We start from the raw sequence: 19,087 nt of genomic DNA, 5'->3' as shown, positions 1-19,087 counted from the left end.
AATAGTTAACTTACATTTTGGGTCAGGATGGGGCAAATATTTCTTCTCTCTACACAAAAGAAATGCTAAATGTAAAGGTTCTCGCCAGCATGAATTAATAAAGACTTAAAGCAAGGTATAGACAAACATTAGAACATAATATGGGACTGCTATATAGGAATTTTGAAATTCACGTTGGTCTTGCACTGTCCAAATAAATCTCTCTACGTCCATATCTTCCAGCAAGCCAGGGTAAGGAGTTGAACTTCTCTCCCTGTCAGTGGTCATCTTTTTTTGGGGGGGGGTCTTTTTGGAAGGCTGGGCAGTTGAGGTTAAGTGACTTGCACAAGGTCACACAGCCAGTAAGTGTTAAGTGTCTGAGGTTGAATTTGAACTCGGGTCCTCCTGACTCCAAGGCCAGTGCTCTATTCACTGCTCCACCTAGCTGCCCCAGTGGGCATCATTTCTAAAACAGAAACTCTTCCTGCCACTAGTCAACTCTGACCCAGGGACTCAGGATCTCTAGACCTTTTGAACTCACATAGTTATCTCCAAGGCTATACATAACCATCTCAAGATCACTATTTAGTCACCCATGCTCAGGGAAGGAAACACAAATTAGAAAATGTAACCAAGCCCCAAAGCTCAGGCTCAAACTTGCCTAAATTCACACGTGTGCTTTAGCTGTGATATATTTACACTTTGCCATTTTCCCTAGGATATAAGAATGGGTGCCACCATTCTCATGGTAAACCAGGGAGAGCTGCTTGACTTATGGTCGAGTCAAAGGAAGAGAGACAGAGGACAGAGTCACAACCATTCTAAGGTCCATTGAGTAGACCACTCCTCCTGGCTTAGTGATCAATATTGATTGATGCAGCTTTGACACAGCATCACTTCCCTGACATCAGCTGACATGGGTTAGGGACCAAAGAACCACTCAGAATTTGCTATGTTATCCCAAAGTGACAAGCTGTTCAGACATGAATCCATGTCCCCACAAGTGGCCACGGAAACTCAGTGCATTATAACTCTTTTTACAGTCATCCCCCTTTTAACTAGAGAGTGGAAGTTGAGAAGAAGGTTAATAACTCACTTTTGAGTTAATCAGTAAGGCACAGAGACAGAAGGCACTTCTTTCAAAGTCAGAAGCCCTGCCCTGAGGACTCCCTACTTTCTCATCCCTAGATTATGAGGACACTTGAACCCTAAGGGAATAGTATTATGTATTGGTCCATGTGTGTGGTGATCAGTTATGACTTTCAGAGCTGCCAACTGGATTCACTACTGGACAGAATCTCATTTCTATTCCAGGTTCCCCCAAGAGGAGAATGGGGATCACCCTGCATCCTTCCGGGCCTTCTAGCTAGGTTGGTAGCATAGGATTCTTCCCCAACAAATGATCTCTTTTCACTCTCCACAACAATTCAGAGTGGAAGTAGATGGGGGGAGGGGGAAGAAGAGAGAGCCATGTACTTTAACCCTAATCACCAGGATAACTGTCCCCCCAATCCACTCTGATTTGAGTCAATTAGCTTATTTCTGAAAACTGCTTCCCTGTATGAAGAGCAGAAAGAGCTAAGGAAAATACTCGTTGAATCTAGACCAAAGATCTATCTGAGATAGATCTACCATTGATCAGAGAACCAGACCTGAGAGAGCTCTGGGAAAGACCTCCACACAGTGCCAGAATTTAGGCCCTATTCCATGCATTAGCTGTAAGATCTTGGGCAAATTATGCCACCTCCCTGACCCTGCTCTCCTAGCCTTATGGGGATCATGATTCACAGAGATTTGGAATCTGAATTTGATTCCTAGCCTTGATGCTTACAACCTGTGTGATCTTGAGCAAGTTATTTAACTTTTCTGGGCCTCAGTTTCCTTATTTTGTAAAATTAGGGGCCTGGACTCCAGGACCTCTATCTATAGGCCTTTCCCACTCTACAGCCCATGATCCAATGGTCCTATGACTAGATTTCCAAGGTCCCTTCTAGCTCTAAGTAAATAAATAAGATATAATCATTCTGGCTATAAATAAATAAATAAAATTTATCAAATAAATCTATGATCCTGTGATTATACTTAAAGTTGTTTGAGAGATCCACCATTCAATTAATCAACAAGTATTTATTAAGTATCTGCTATGTACTAGGCACTGGGTTACAAAGTAAAGAAGATATAATAATCCCAAGTTACAATGAGTATGTGACTCACTTTACTTTGATATTTTAAGAAATTAATGATTTAATCTCCCTGGAGGAGGCTGATTACAAGCAACCCCTTGCCACGCCTTCTCACTCTGTGCAACTCTTGTTAAAGCTGAACCATAAATCCTTCATAGCTGGGTAGAGAAGAGTATAAAGGCCTGTAAAAAAGGTAAAGGGCTGCATAATTATATTATATTATCATTATTGCTGTAGTTAGTCTGGCTCTGGCAAAATTATTCTAATCTTTCCTTTCCCATCTAGGGGATTTGGGGGCAGAAGAGCAGGGCCCTGGCCCCTGGCAGGAGGAAAGGGGTTTGTTCAGTTCACCAGCTTTCTCTCCAGCTGGTTAAACCAGCACCAGTGGTAGAGATAGGCCTTTCTAGTCTGTCAGTATCTCTTTTATGGGTGACATTTTATTTTTCTTTGAAAGAAAAGAGGTGTGTGTGTGTGTATGTGTGTGTGTGTGTGTGTGTGTAGGGAAGTTTCTTCAGTCTCCTGGGTGACCTGAAAATACCCCCAATATTTACCACCACCAAGAGATTCTGACCAGGATTTATAGGGACTATTTTCAGGGCACCGGTAAAATCTGTCAAAGATTTCTTTTTCCTCAATGGATCACCCCTGATGCACCTGTTCTTTTTCTTTTAGAGATAATCCTTTTCTAATCCTTTTTCAAATTTCACCTGCCGTTAAGAGTCCACTGCTGTTGTCATTTTTGAAGGACAAACCTGTTTTTCTAGTAATAATTGCATTGGCCATCTGTCTACATCAGCTACCACCCCATATCTTCCCTGCCCCCCACCAAATACAATGGGAATAATATTCTGCTGGAAAAAAATCTGTTGGAAGCCCTACAACATTTGGTCCATGTTTAATTATGTTGCTATTAAAGATGATGGTGACACCAAGACACATTTCCTCTTTGGACTTCCTCAAATCCCTTGATCACAGATCTGAAGAGACAGTGCCTCTGCATATTATTCTGTGAGTTTTTCTATATGTAGGGATTCCAAGGAATTTCTGTTGCCTGTATTTTGGAAGTAATTAGCCAATAGGGACAGCCTGGTATAGTCCATAGGTCCTGACCCCAGAGGGTCAGGGACATCTGATTCAAATCCTACCTCTGAGACATACTGGCTGTCTGACCCTGGGTTGTTGTGGTTGTTGTTGAGTTGTTGGGTTGTTCAACTCTTTGTGAGCCTATTTGGAGTTTTGGTGGGGGTTTTTTGGGCAAAGATAAGTGGTTTGCCATTTCTTTCTCCATCTCATTTTACAGATGAGGAAACTGAGGCAGCCAGGGTTAAGTGACTTACTTAGGGTCACACAGCTAGTAAGTATCTTAGGTCAGATTTGAACTCAAAGTCTTATAGATTCTAGACCTGATGCTGTATCCACTTTGCCACCTATTCTCTCAATGCCACAGGCAACTTTCCGAGACTACAAGTTGCACTGAAGGTGCCAATCTGCATTGGTAGAGGGATTTTACTTACTCATGAGTTTCCTATACCCGTGAAATCATGGATCAGATTCCTTCTCCTAGAGAATATTCATTTGTGTGAGCACAAAATGTAAGAATGACTGTTTTGAGATGAAGTTCTACTCCAAATTGTTATCACATCCTTTTGAAAATCCTCAGGAAGTCTCTAGCAAGCATAGTTACAAAGATTCCAGCTGTGAGGAAACTTCTACTACATGAGTAATATTTATGGATTTGCTTCAAATTCAGTTTAGGAGAGTAGGCTGGATTGAATTTTCCTGCGCTGAAAAGCCATAAAGTCACAGACTTTCAGAGTTAGAAAATAAGCATTTTTAAAGTGCCTACTGTGCAGGGCAGCTAGGTGATGTGATAGAGCACTGGCCCTGGAGTCATGAGGACCTAAGTTCAAATGTGGCCTCAGACACTTACTCAGCTGTGTGACCCTGAGCAAGTCACTTGACCCCAATTGCCTTCCCCCCAAAAGTGCCTACTATGTGCCAAATACTGTGCTTAACCCTTCACAAATCAGTTGGTCCTCATAACCCTTGCAGGTAATTGCTGTTTTTATTTCCATTTTGTAATTTAGACAACCGAGGCAGTTAAGTGGCTTAAATTAAGTGACTTGAATAGGGTCACATAGTTACTAAGTGTTGGAGGCTGGATTTGAATTTAGATATTTCTAACTTCAGGCCTAGCATTCTGTCTACTACACCAGAGATATTCTGCTGCCTCAGAGATTGTCTGTTTCAATTTGTACTCGACCAAGAATCCCTTCTGTGAGATCCTCAAGTGGCCATCCAGCCTCTACCTGAAGGGAAATCCACTACCTCCATTCAGCTTTGGGACAGCTCTAACTATTAGGAAATCTTGCCTAAGGTCAAATCTAAATTTTCCTCTTGGCACCTTTTCTCCATTGCTGCTGGTTCTCTCTCTTAGGGCTTCATACAATCAATCTATTCTCTCCTCCAAATGATAGACTTTGAAATACATGAAGAAAGTGATCATGTGCCCCCCTCAAGTCTTCTCTTTTCCAGGTTAAACGCTACCCCTTATTCCCAGTTTTTTCATTTTTTTTTAATGGGAAGTTCTCCAAATATTCCATCACCCAGGTCAATATTCATCCTTCCACAGAAACACAATTGAGGTTCCATCTACACCAGCCCCAAATACCAAGCACTACAATAGGAGAAAAAAATCAATCATTTTAGGGAAATCTGTAGTCAAACTAGTTGATCAAACAAACCAAATAATTGTTGGGTTGATGAAAATTTAACTTCTGCTTTAACTGTTCCAATGGTGTCTCTCCCGACAGTTTTTTTCACCATCTTGGTGAAAAATCTCACCCTTTAACTTATGAAGAGTTGAACATTTTTGGATGTTTTCATGTTAGTTAGGCTTGTGATTTGGACAGCAAAGCCGAATGAGTCTCAGACCTGGATAATGTAGGCCCTGATTTTCTCTTTTGTAAAATGGGGCTAAAACAACTTACAGGGATAGGAGTTTGATCATTCAGTGTTAATGATGTATGTTAAATTCTGCAATAATATTAAAATACCATCAGGTTTTTCTCCCCCCTCCCCATACCTCTTCCTGAGAATTCTAAGAAAGGATCAATCCTGAATATGGGTGTGAGTTTTCTTTTCTGGGTATTATTCACACATTTTTTCAGTTCCAGCTCCTTTCTTCCCATTAGGCCTGTTAACAGCAATGAGAATCTTGGTGACTATTTCACAGCTTCTCTGCACTGACACTGCAAAGGCTTGGGGGACATAGATCCAGGGGAACTGATGGTGAGTCTACCCCTAAACTGGATTCAGCATATCTCTATGTACATATACATTTATTAAACTCATACTATGGACCAGGCCCTGTGCTAAGGCATGGAGATATAAATACAAAAGTGAAACAATGCTGAGCCTCAAGGAACTTACATTCTCTAGGATGGATACAACACATTTATAGATAAGTAAATAAAAGATACATACAAAATAAAGATGTGAATGAGACACTAACAATTAGGGGAAATCAGAAAAGGTCTCTTGAAGAAGGTGATGTTTGAAATGAGCCTTAAGTTAAGGACCTGGGGGGTTCCCAAAGGTGGAAGCGAAAAGAGAGAAACATAGTAGGCAGTGTAAACCTGGGCAAAGACAAGGAAATGGGACATGGAATATTGTATATGGGGGACAGCAAGTATTCCAGTTTGGTTGGTATATAGAGTGCAATATGAGGAGTAATGTGCGATCAGCCTGGAAAGATAGCTTGGAGCCAGACTGCTAAACAGAGAAGTTTGTATTTTATCCCCAAATTAAATGAAGATTCACTGGTGCTTCTGGATTTGGGAGGTGACAGCATCAGACCTGTGCTTTAGAAATATTGAGGTGGCAGCTGTGCAGAGGATGGACTGGAGAAGGCAGAGACTGTAGGGAAGTTATTTCAGTGTAGTTGAAGTGTGAGTAAAGAGAAAGGGACAGATGTGTGAAGCTCTGACAAGGGAGAATCATTAAGATTTGGTAACTGATTAAAGATAGGGCATGAGGAAGAGTGAAGAACTGTATTGACTCTGTATTTGCCCACCTGAGTGACCAGACAGATGGTGGGCATCCCAAACAGACACAGGGAATGTAGGATGAGGGTTGGGTTTAGGGAAAACAATGAGTTCTGTTTTGGACAGACTGAATTTTCCATGCCTGTAGATGATTTAGGTGGAGATGTTTGAGACAGGGAGATCAAAAGATAAGGGCTGAACATAATAGGTCTGGGAGTTATCTCCACAGTTGAATCCATGACAGCTGATGAAATTAACTGAGAGTGCAGAGCAAGAAGAAGGGGCCCAAGACAGAGCCTTTGGGTGCACCCAAGCCTGAGTGAGGGATGTAGATGATTACCATGCAAAGAAGACTGAGGAGAATCAGGTCAACAGGTAGGAAAAGAACCATAGCAAAGGAATGTCATGAAAACCTGGGAAGAGGAGAGAATCCAGAAGGGCATGTTCAGCAGTGTCAAATGCTGCAGAGAGGCCAAGAAGAATCAGGACTGAGAAAGGGCCATTGTATGTAGCAATAAAGAGCTCATTGCTCACTTTGGAAGGAATGGAAGGAGCAGTTTCACTTGAGACAGAAGCCCAAATTGCAAAGGGCTGCTGGGAAGGGGAAAATGAGGAAGCAGGGGCAACGAGTGTAGACAAGCTATCTCTAGTTGTTAAGAGGTTCTCCTGTAGAGAGGAGAAATATAAGAGGATAGCATGAGGAGATGGAAGGGGTTTTTGTTTTGTTTTGTTTTGTTTTAAAGAATGGGTGAGATTTAGTTATATTTGTAGGCAGCAAGGAAGGAGTCAGTGGATAATGATAAGTTGAAAATTAGGGAGGGAGACAGGATTATGATAGGGGCAAATTGCCAAAGGAAACTGGAGGAGATGAGATTAAGATACAGGTAGAGGAGCTGGCATTGGGAAAAAGCACCTTCATTTTCTGAGATGGAACAAAAGAGAGAATAGAGGGTGATAAGATGATTAGAAGTGTAGAATTGGGAGGAGAGAACTTACAGGGAAGGGTTTCCAATTTTTTTATGAAGTTTGAAATGAAGACCTTTGCTGAGAGGATAAGGGAGGTGGTGAGGTTGCTAGCTGGAAAACTGAAGAGAAAGTTTGTTTTGGGTAATGCTATAGAGAGCATTATGATGAATCAGAATTGAGAAAAGGGATTTGTGTGCAGCAGTGATGGCCCAGGTGAGAATGGAGAACATACATTTGTTGTGGATCCACTTAGCATTGTTATATGACTCTTTCCAGCAATATTTAGCAGCAAGGTAGCAGGAGAAGAGAAGGTAGAGGATGACAGTATTCTGGGTTTGGAATGTGGAAAATGATGAGTGATTAGGGAAATGGAAGGGAAAGGAAGGCAAGAAATAGGCAAAATTTACCTTTTGTTTCTTCACATTTTCATCTGCCTCTCCCCTTTCCTGACTTCTTTTCCCCTACCTATTTTATGTCCCATCCTTACTTTCGACTGTCTTCCAACTAATCTCTCCTATTATTAGTGAATTATTGAATTATTATTATTATACTATTATTAGTGAATTAAATTGAATTCATCAAACATTGATTTAACATCTACTTTGTGCAAATCCTTATGTTAGGGGAAAAAAGAAAGAAAAAAATTATTTAGTTCCTTCCCTCAAAAAGATTGTTGTCTAATGGGATGGGTGTAAAAATAATTATAAAGGGGCAGCTAGATGGCGCAGTGAATAGAGCACTGACCCTGGAGTCAGGAGGACCTGAGTTCAAATGTGACCTCATACCTAACACTTACTAGCTGTGTGACCTTGGGCAAGTCACTTAATTCCAATTGCCCTACCTCCCCCCCTCCAAAAACAAAACAAACAACCCCCCCAAAAAACAATAAAAAATTAATTATGAAACAAGGTAGAATGTAGCAGGTAAATGAGATTTAGGAAAAGAGCTATGAGTAATTTGAGGAAGGAGAAACCCCTTTTTTTTTCACCTGGTTGGGTATGGGGTGCAGAGAAGATATCAGGGAAGGGGTAATATCTGAGTTGAACTTTCAAAAGAGGGAGGGCTTTCAAGGAGATGGGGGAGGAGTGGAAGAATCTATTCCAAACCCAGGAGAGGATGTCAGTAAAGACTCAGGGGTGGGGAAAGGCAGGATGTGAATGGGAGATAAGGAGTAGTTTGATTTATTTAGAAAGTACTGTGAATGTAAGCAATGAAGCTGAGAAGGAGTGAGATTGAGGAGGATCATGAATGTTTGTTTTTTTTTTTTAATTTTTAATTTTTTTTAGGCTAGGCCTCCTAGCCACCCCATGGATCATGAATGTTTACTCAGGAATTTAAATTACATTTGGTAGGTATTATTATTGGTAGGCAATGAGGAGCCATTGAAGGTTTTGGAGTGATATCACCATAACAATCTTTTAGGGAGACTACTCAAGCAGTGGTAAGGTGTTGCCCTAGCCAAGAGGTGTTTGTATTTTAAAAGGGGAAATTTTATATGGTTGTAGTTCCTTCTATACAACATCTAGTTCTCCTCACTTACTAAGACTAATAACAATTCACATTTATATTGAGCCAATAAGGTTCAAAGTTTTCAGGTCCAGCTATAGGGCCATCTCTGAGCTCAAATTCTACCCAGTCCAATTCAACAAATATTAAGGTTAGGTGTGGTTCAATTCACTTAAAATCCCTGCTAGTGGAGGAGGCTTGAGCTAGTGGATTGCTTGAGTTTAGGAGTTCCAAGCTGTAGTATGACTAAGAGTGGTTGAATGTCTGCTTTGTCTGGCCTCATGGTGAGGGTGGGGGGAGGGATGAGGAGGGAGTTGGGAGGTTGGGAGAAGGGGAGAACCACCCTGCACAAGGAGGGGCAACCCAAACCTTTCTGGAAATGACTTCCAGGATAGTAAACATTGTAATCAGACCATTGAGTAGCTACTACAACCTCCAGCCAAAGAGAATAGGGACACATAATTCCAAACAAAAAGAACCATTAATTAAGTATCTACTATGTTACTATGTGTAAAGCATGTTTGAATTACCATTGTATAAATACCACTAATATGAAATTGTAAAATGTTAAAGAAACAAGAGACCTTAGAAATCACTGAATCCAATCCTCCCTCTTCCATCCCCTTTTTGAAGGGAAGCTAGGTGGCCTGATGGTTTAAGCACTAAACCTGGAGTCATGAAGACCTGAGTTCAAAGCCTCCATTCTCAGACACTTATTAGCTGTATGACCTTGAGTAAGTCACTCACCTGTCTGTCTCAGTTACCTTATCTGTAAAATGGGTATAATAATAACCTATATCCTATGGATTTTCTGAGGGTAAAATGAGATAATATCTATAAATTACTTTACATACCTAGAAGTGCTATATGCATGCTATTATTGTTATTATTACTATTTTACAAATGAGGATATGCAAGTTTCAAGTGTAGGAAGAAACTTGCCCAAAGTCACACAATGATAATTAGAATGCAGATTTCTAGACTAACAGTACAGGGCCATTTTAAAAATCTGAATATATATATACATATATTTCCAATTACATGTTAAACAATTTTTAACATTTGTTTTTTAAAATTTCAAGTTCCAAATCCTCTTTCTCCCTCTCCTTTCCCCTTCTTGAGAAGGCAAGAAATTTGATGTAAATTATACAGATACACTTACGCAATACATATTTTTATATTAGTCATGTTGTGAAAGAAAACACAGACAAAAAAAACAAAAAAGAAAATAAAGTTTAAAAAATAAAGCAGTTCTTTCTCTGGAGGTGAATAGAATTTTTTCATCATAAGTTCTTTGGAATTGTCTTGGATCATTGTATTTCTGAGAATAGCTAAGTTATTCACAGTTGATTATCAGTATTGCTGTTACTGTGTACAGTGTTCTCCTGGTTCTGCTCACTTCACTTTGCATCAATTCATATAAGGCTTTCCAGGTTTTTCTGAAAGCATCCTGCTTGTCATTTCTTAGAGCACAATAGTATTCCATCACAATCATATATCATTACTTGTTCAGCCATTCCCCAATTAACGGGCATCCCCTCAGTTTCCAATTCTTTGCTACCACAAAAAGAGGTGTAAATACAGGGCCATTTTCCTTATACTTTAGGGCAGAGGTGTCAAACATATGGCAGGGCATCTTGTGTCTCTCAACATTCTTGAGTGCACCTGAACCAGATTAAAATGTAATTGGGAAATATTTAACAAAACAAATAAAAATACAACAAAATATAGCTAATATTCACATAAGGTTTTCTAAGTCAATAGGGTTCCTGTTTCTCTTTCAGTTTGTCACTGCTGCTCTAGGGCTCCACATTAAATGAGATCTATATGTATCTCAACTGACAAACTGGGCAGGGTCAACTACTCTAACTTCTTGGGTAGTGAATATGTACTACTCACTTTGGAATGTGGATCACCCCACTTCTCATCTCTTCATTGACCAATTGAGTGACTTTATAAGGTTCATTGGATGATATTTAAAAAAAGAAAAGGATCCTTTGGGGATTTACAGATGAGGACACTGATGCTCAAAGGGGTTAAGTGACTTGCCAGTTTCAAACAGGTAGCAAATAGCAGAGTTAGAATTTGAACCAAGGGCTTCTGACTCCAAATCCAGCAATGTTGCCATACAATTTGGAGAAAGACTGCTTTCTGCTTATTCTAGTCCATGGACTTCCCTAGTCCAGCCTAAAATGGAAGGCAATATGATACGATGGAAAAAAGGATAGATTTGGAGTCAGAGGACCTGAGTTCAAATGATCTGTCACTGCGTCTGCCTATGAACTTCTGGGCAAAGTACTTAACCTCTCTGAAAGTCCTCAGTTTTTCTTGTCTAGAAAGTGAATAGATTGACCTGGATAACCCAGAAGGTCCTTCCCACATTAAATCTACATCATGCTTTTTACATTAAAAAAAATATTTTTTTTTGTCTTTTTTGGAGAGGGGAAGGCAGGGCAATTGGGGTTAAGGTCGCACAGCTAGTAAGTATCAAGTGTCTGAGGTCACATTTGAACTCAGATCCTCCTGACTCCAGGGCCTCTGCTATATTCACTGCACCACCTAGCTGCCCCCCAACATTAAATCTATTATTCTATCTTGAAAGGATACCAGGAGCATGGCATCCAGGCCCCTCTGCTATTTGTCTTTCATTGGCCTATTGGTCACAACCATAAAAAAACAGTGATTAGGGCACTTGAAGAGCTCCACACGACCTTGTAGACAACCTTCCACCTCTCCCTGATTTACTTTCTAATTAGTCATTATGTCAGGACCAGTGTGGGCTTTTTTTGTTATTTGTTTGTTATTGTTATCAGAACAAACCCTCTTTTCCCAAGGGAGAAAAGCAATTTCTTCCTCCTTTGATTTGCCAATATCTTCTCTTTGTAGTTTCTCAGGACAGTAGCCTAAAGGAAATCACTGATACTTCTGCTTATCTGCATTTCAGGGGTCCCTTCTCTCTTTCTCTAAGTCATTAATGACTATCTTCAGGCGAAGCAAGAAAAAGTCTTTGCTAGAACCCGTTTCTCCTGGAGTATACAGTGGAGGAGAGGAGGAACTCAGCCTTTGAGCACCACAGAAATGCTTGAAGTACCAACGATTCAAGTAAAACTGTGGCATAGTGAGAAATGCATTGGGCTTGGAGTGAGAAGATGCCAGTTCAAATTCCATAAGATGCTTATTTCTAAGTCAATAGGTTCCCTGTTTCTCTTTGTCACTGCTGCTCTAGGGCTTCACATTACATGAGATCTATGGGTATCTCAACTGACAAACTAGGCAGGGTCAACTACTTTTACTTTAACTTCTTGGGTAGTGAATATGTGCTATTCGCTTTGGAATGTGGATCACCCCCCTTCTCATCTCTTCATTGACCAGTTGAGTGACTTTGGACAAATCACTTACATATTTTAGTTTCCTAATCTGTAAAAAATGAATGCTTGCAAGCAGAGCTATTACCTGCAGATCCACTCTGGTGGTTGAGAGAAGTAGGACTGCATGGGGTGGTGTGAGATGGACCAGAGTCAAAGACCCCTGACCTTGAGTTCAATGCAGTCTGTCATTGCCACTGATCCCTAGAATGGGACAGCCTGTAATTGGAGAAGGATATCAAAGTGACAGGGCCATTAGGGGTTTGCATTCAGAGGTGTGCTTTCTCCCCTCAGGGCTCAGAAATTCATTCATTCAATCAATAAGTCATTAAGTACCTACTGCTTGCCTCTGTGGGAGTTGTTAGGGACGTAAGTACAAAGAATGAAATCATCCCTACTCTGAGTCTACATTCTATCAAGGAGATGAGTATACATATACATACTTAAAGATTGATACAAATAAATACAAAATAGGGAGAAAGGGCAGCAGGAGTTGAAGGATCAGGAAAAGCTTCATGGAGAATATGTTGCTTGAGTTGTATCTTAAATGAAGGTCTTCTATGAGGCAGAAAGAAGGATAAGGGACAGCCTTATGCATAAGGGACAGCCAGTACAAAGGCACAAAGATGGGAGATGTGGGAGCAACAGAAAGAAAGCTTATTTAATTAAATGTAGAAGAGGTGGTAAGCTATAGTGGTGCTGGAAAGATAGCTTGGGGTCAAGTTATGAAGGGCTTTAAAAAACAAAGATTTATATTTAATTCTAGTGGCAATAGATTTAAATGTAGTTTAAATGCAAACTGGAGTTTACTGTTGGGGGAAATATATGCTTCCTTCCCATGCAGGTCCTTTCCCCTTTAGGGAGTATCTTAGGGACTCTGTCTGGTGTAGTGGATAGAGAGAAGATTTCAAAGTCAGGAAGGCCTGGGTTCAACTTGTGCCTCTGACTTTGGAACGATCCATCTGGGGACTAGAATGGAGAGAAACTTGTGGCAAGCAGACCAAACAGCAGACTATTGGAATGATGTAGGCGTGAAGAAATGAGACTTGGCACCATGGTGGTGGCAGTATCAGAGGAAAGGGTGGGAGGAGGAGATGTTACAAGGATAAAGTCAACAGGCCTTGGAAATGGATTGGATATGAAGGGTGAGAGAAGTCAAGGATGGTATTTAGATTGCGAGTATGGGGATCTGAGATGATGGGGAACTGAGAGGATGGTGGTGACCTTGACAATAAGAGGAAAGTTTGCAAAGGAGGAGGGTTTGGGGGAAAAGATGATGAGTTCCATTTTGGACATGTTGAATTTAAGACGTCTATAGGACACTCAGTTTGAGATGGCAGTTGGAAATTCGAGACTGGAGGTCAACAGAGAGGTTAGGGCAGGATGGATAGATTTGAGAATCAGCATAAAAATGATCACTGAATCCCTGGGAGCAGATAAGATTACCAAGTGAAATAGTAAAAAGAGAGAAAAGAAGTAATTACTTTCAGGGTACACCTACTCCTTCACAAAGGTGTGAGTAAATATTATAATAAGATATAAACACAAACCGTTGTTAATATTGGGTTTGGTTTGGGGAACTTCAGCAGGTGAAAACTAGCTCTAGATAGGGCTGTGGAGGGTAATTACTGCTTTTTGACTGAGTATTTCTTTAAAAGACTGTGATTTAAATGCAGTTGCTTCTCTTTTCAGCCTTTGACAGTCTCCTAGGGTTAGAATCCTCTGCCCAGCAGTCTGGGCAACTTACTGTAATGGCAAGTTACTGACTGAATGACACTTGGGGGGAAGGTCACTGAACTTCTAGAAATTAATGGCTATATTACTATATTCTATTTCTGAAGACCAACAGTTCAATGCTAAAGCTAGTTCCATCTTCCATGACCAACTCTTTGATCAAAATGGTTGTTTGATATTTTTCCAGCTGGTATACTTGATCATACCATCAAAGTGATCATAGTAGGTTATTCTACTTAAATCAATAAACAAACTTTTATTAATCATTTTCTGTGTCCTAGATACTGTGCTAAACAAGAGGCATATAAATAAAAGCACAAATAATCCCTGGCCTCAAAGACCTTGCACTCTATAGAAGCAGGTACACATAAACTACATCCAAAGTAGATGAGAACTAACCTTAGAAGGGAAGAAAATAGGTGCTTCAGGGATATAGACAAGCTTCTTGCTGAAGTAGATCTTAAGAAAACTAGGAAATCTAAGGGGTAGAGGTAAAGAGGGGCAGTCTTCCAGGCATGGGGGACAGACACCATAGATGAAACATGTGTGAGAAAGCACAGAGAAGTCATTTTTTGGCAGTCTGTTATGAGGCCATATCTATTGCCATGATTGAAAGAGTAGGATCATTGAAAGAAATCGGGGATATTTAACCTGGAGATGAAAAGATGTGGGAACATTATGGCTGTCTTCAGATATATTAATGGTTGGCATGTGAAAGAGGGCTTAGATAGATTTTGCTTGATCCCAGAAGGCAGAACTAGGGGCAAAGGGGATGTTATAGAAAGGCACCTTGTTGTTGCTGTTGGGTTGTTTCAGTCATGTCTGACTCTGTGACTCCATTTGGGGTTTTCTTGGCAACGATACTAGAATGGTTTGCCATTTTCTTCTCCAGCTCATTTTACAGATGAGGTACTAAGGAGGTTAAGTGATTTGCCCAGGGTCAAATAAATAGCTAGTAAATTTCTGAGGCCATATTTGAACTCAGGAAGATGAGTCTTCTGGATTCCAAGTCCATTGGATTGGTGACCAAAGGTGACAAAAAAGGAAAATGACAATTACTGGATGAACTTTGGGATAACTGGCACATTAATACATATTGGAGCTATGAATTTGTCCAGACATGGAAAACAATTTGGAACTAAGCCCCCGAAATGATTTTTCATACCCTTTGACCCAGTGATATCACTCCTAGGTTTATGTTGCAAAGAGATCAAGAGAAGGGGAAAAATGACTCTATGTACAAAAACTTTAATAGCAATTTCATTTTGTTTTGTTTTTGTAGTGACAAAGAACTGGAAAACTAATGGGGTGCCCATCAGTTAGAGCAAATCTAAGCAAATTATGGTATAGGAATGCAATGGAATACTATTGTGTTGTAAGAAATGATAAAAAAGATGATTTCAGAGAAACCTGGGAAGGCTTATATAAACTTGATGCAGAGTAAAGTGAGCACATCCAGGGGGAGCAATTTATACAATAGCAACACTATTGTAAAAACAAGCAATTTGAAAAGACTTAAGAGCTCTGATCTTATATAGTGACCAACTACTATTCTAGAGAACCCATGAAGAAGTTTGCTTTCTACTTTCTGGGTATTTTGAGGGGGAGTTTTGGGGGAGGCAATCGAGGTTAAGTGACTTGCCCAGGGTCACGGAGCTAGTAAGTGTCTAAGGCCAAATTTGAACTCAGGTCCTCCTGACTCCAGGGCCAGTGCTATATCCAACAAGACACCTAGCTGCCCCACTTTCTACTGTCTGACAGAGAGGTGAAGGACTCAAGGTGCAGAATGAGATCTATATTTTTAGACATTATCAATGTAGAAAGTTTTTTCCTATGATTATGCTTACTTGTTTTTCTTTTTTTCCTCCCTCTATGGGGAAGAGCTGTGGGAAGGAGCAAAAAAAAAAATGCTTGTTAATTGAAATAAAATGCAATGAAAGTTAAAAAAAAAATGAAAGTTTGAAAAGATTAAAAAAAAACTGTGAGGAGGTAATACAGGTATTATTACCCCCATTTTACAGATGAAATAATCATGATATTCATGTATCTTGTATCTACATTCTACCTGTGATATATATTATATACATTATACAAATGTATGCATGGATGTGTGTGTATCTATACATAGATATATATACACAGACATATGTGGCTGTGTACATAGAGAGGAGAGAGAGAAGATAGAAGGAGAAAGAGGCATCCACAATTCACAATTAAAGATAGAAATCTGCAGAGGAATGAGAGACAGGTCAGACTGAGGCAAGAGAAAAACCAGGATAGTACAATCCTGGGGAAGAAAATTTCAAAGGAGAGGAGAGTCAACACCTCTAAACAGCAGAGAGGATGAGGGAGTCTAAGAAAAGTCTGTAGAACTTGGATCCTAGAAGGTCAGGGGTTAGAGTGGTTTCAGTGAAAGAGACAATAACAGTGAAAATGACAATGAAAGCCGGATTCCAGATTCCAAATGGCTGAGGATGGTGAGAAAATGGAGGCAGCAATTACAGACTACTTATTCAAGGCATTTGGCAGTGAAAGGAAAGAGATAAAACTATAGTCTAAGTGGGTAGTGGGATTGAGGAAAATTTTTTTTTTCTTTTTTTAGGTAGGGGAAATCACATCGTCTCTTATTCCTCCCTGGGTATCTGGATCTTTGCCAAATGTTCTTTGGGGCACAATTCTAACTAGCATTCGTTCACAATTAATTCCAATGTATTGCCTGCTTGAGGTAAGTCACAAATGTTCCAGGTTTATACCCAAAAAGGTACGTTATTTACTAACACAGACGTATGTGTGATTTATAGAGGTTGTTTTTCTCTTCACATTGGTAACTTCAAAAATCAAAAGTAAAGTTTACTCCTCTAGAACTTCAGCATGGTAGAATGTCAGAGGACCTAGCCAGGTCCTCATTCTGACTAAGACCTTACTACCTATGTGACCATGATTGTTACTTTTCTTTTCTGGATCTCATTTTCATCATCTGTGAGATGAAGGAGTTGGCTATGATGATCTCTTTTTCTCTAAATCTTAGGATCCTAGGTATTATATAAGTACATGAAAACTGCTGTGTTAGCCGGATGATTCATTTAATCCAAAGCATTATGTATTTTCATGCTTGACAAAGTCTTCTTACTTGCCTGCACTATATTCTGAAGATCCCGTTATGCCCACTCTTTGATCTGCAAGTGCTGGCAGCTTCCTCTGAACAAAAACAATAAAATTCAGATATAATCATCAGAAAACATAGTTGGTTTTTGTTACCAGGAAAGAATGCAGTGAGGGAAGAATGATGGATGGATGTGGCGTAGATTGTAGCCTACTAAGCTGGCTTCTGGGAGTCCCAGACGGAGTCAGACCCCTGGACCCACCAAAAGTTGAATTCCCAAGATTATCTTTGGTGCTTAGCCTACAATCTAGATGCTACTTAGATGAGTACTCAATCTCCAGAATAGACTTATTTCCTGGGTCTCCACTTGGGAGAAGTCAAAGTGGTGGAGATTCCTGGATCCTGGTCCTCATAATCCAATGGACCCTCATGTTACAATGTGATTCTTCATTATCTAGACTTGGATATATTGCCGATAAGCTATCAAGGAGACACTTTAAATCACATCCCCCACATTATAACTCTGTACAATAAATGCCTGATATAACTTAGTTAACTCACCACAGGGGAACCTGCCTAATCTATATAGCTCCAGTGTTTTGATGGGATTTTGCCAGTAGGTTCAGTCTCCTGAAACTAAGGCAACCTATAAAGATCCAATCTGACTCAAAAGAGATTCTCACTAAAGGCAGTTTTGTTATTAAGCAAAAAAGACCCTTCCCCCCACCCCAACTCTCAGACTTGAGTGCCTGTCATTAGTTACCCCTGCTTTTGCAGTTTTATTATGGAAATGACATATTGAAATACAAATTGGAAGCTGTACAGTATAATTACTAATACTGCATATTCATCCCTGCCTTTGTTACTTTTTCTCTATGCTATAAAGCTGGCTCACCCTTGTCCCCATCTCCAGTGAGCCTAGCTCTGTGTGTATGTAATATATGTGGTGGGGGAGGTGGTAGGAAAGGGAGGGTGGAGAAGGGAAAGGGAGCCAAAGGAAGTACCTGCCTTCCCTGAGAGTTTCTATTTTGGTGACAATACTGCACAGAAGCCGCACCCCTTGGACCACAGATTTCAAAGTGCCTCCCAGCGCTAGATTAAGAGTTTACTGGCAGTGTCCTGGGAAATCACAATCCATTAAAGACACGCGCACACACACACACACACACACCACTACTACCACCACCACCACCATCACTACCACCACCAACAATAATGCCAACAGGCAAATATTAAGTGCTGTCTGTATGCTAAGTATGCTAAACACTAGAGTTACAAAAAAAAAAGCAAAAACAATGTCTGCTCTCAAGCAACATGCAAACAAGTAAATACATGTAAGATATAGATATATATTACATATACATATACATACATCCATACACATCTGTCTGTGTGTTTCTCTGTCTCTCTGTCTACCTATGGAGAAAGGAAAATAGGTATCATTATCTCCCTGCTAAGATAGCCTCCAATGACTATATATAGACTGTGTTTGTATGTGTGTGTGTATATAATGTATACATATGCACATATGTATATATACACACCCATACACATATATACATACACAAACATGTAGTTGTTCTTTGTCCCTTTTAAAGAGGACCAATGACATCCCAGGGATAATGACTTGAAGTTGAATTGAAGTAAGGCAGAGTTTCACAAAGTTGTCTGTCTCACTCTGTCTTCCAGAGTCATTGAACTCCTGTGACAGGACAAAAGTCAGGACAACTGGCAATGGTCCAGGATGCAGTGGATGACCTTGGAGTCTTTGATGCCTGACCAAGCTCTAAGGGCTCCACAGCTCCCACTTTAGCCACCTTCATGGCTGTTGGAACAAATTGTTCTCATTTGCCCATTACACTGGGTAAGCCTTCACATGCTTGGGGTAGACATCCCCCTAATTCACTGTTGGGTTTGAGACCTGTCCAGCCTGGTTTCAGCCATCTGCTGAGATGGCTTTAATGGAGTGTGGCTGCTGTGCATGCTACAACTTCATGGAGCCACAGGTGAGAGTTGGGTGACAGATAGACAGCAAAAGAGGATGAGCATCCCTGAAAAGGGCTGGGCAAGTCCTCATACTAGAGGTGCCAGTTCTCCCTAAACACCCTATGCACCCCATATTTAATTACTATATGTGTGTATATATACACATACAGGTATGAAACATATACATATATGTGTACATATATGAGAGAAGTAGATATT

General features: G+C 40.2%; 1 long non-coding RNA gene across 2 annotated transcripts in view; it reads left to right on the top strand.

The window, feature by feature from the left end:
* The window catches only part of LOC138169464 (uncharacterized), a 100,427-nt gene that overhangs the window by 29,450 nt on the left and 51,890 nt on the right, over positions 1 to 19,087 (top strand). The window contains exons 3-4 of one of the 2 annotated variants that reach the window (XR_011170361.1): positions 16,382 to 16,504; positions 18,572 to 18,753. This is a non-coding gene — a long non-coding RNA (uncharacterized lncRNA). Of the gene's footprint in view, positions 1 to 16,381; positions 16,505 to 18,571; positions 18,754 to 19,087 lie in introns of those variants that run through there. The other variant, XR_011170362.1, reaches the window with a different exon arrangement.

This window comes from Petaurus breviceps, unplaced genomic scaffold (assembly GCF_028583685.1).
Source record: "Petaurus breviceps papuanus isolate PSGF00001 unplaced genomic scaffold, PetGlider_PUasm1.0 37, whole genome shotgun sequence".
NCBI lineage: Eukaryota > Metazoa > Chordata > Mammalia > Diprotodontia > Petauridae > Petaurus > Petaurus breviceps.
This window is presented reverse-complemented; position numbering and strand designations above follow the sequence as displayed.